This window comes from Amphiura filiformis, chromosome 20, assembly GCF_039555335.1.
Source record: "Amphiura filiformis chromosome 20, Afil_fr2py, whole genome shotgun sequence".
In the NCBI taxonomy this organism is placed as follows: domain Eukaryota; kingdom Metazoa; phylum Echinodermata; class Ophiuroidea; order Amphilepidida; family Amphiuridae; genus Amphiura; species Amphiura filiformis.
The window spans coordinates 56,058,271-56,058,528 of NC_092647.1; positions in this window are offsets into that span (position 1 = coordinate 56,058,271).

A 258-nucleotide genomic window follows, 5' to 3' on the forward strand; every position below is an offset into this window, starting at 1 on the left:
CGACGGTTCTGTAATGTGCCATCCCATTGCTAAAAAAACCCACATCTAAAAATTGGTTGTGACACCATCTGATCCAACCAGAGCAAACACTAGGATCCACAACATGCTCATCTATCAGGGCACACACAGCGATATTTCATCTATTGACCACGTATCAAATTATTATTTCTCTACTGGACTCGAACCCAAGACTGCATTGTACTTTTTTCAAGGTTGTACCAAGCACGGCCAGAGCATGTTCAAGAGACAATACCAGTT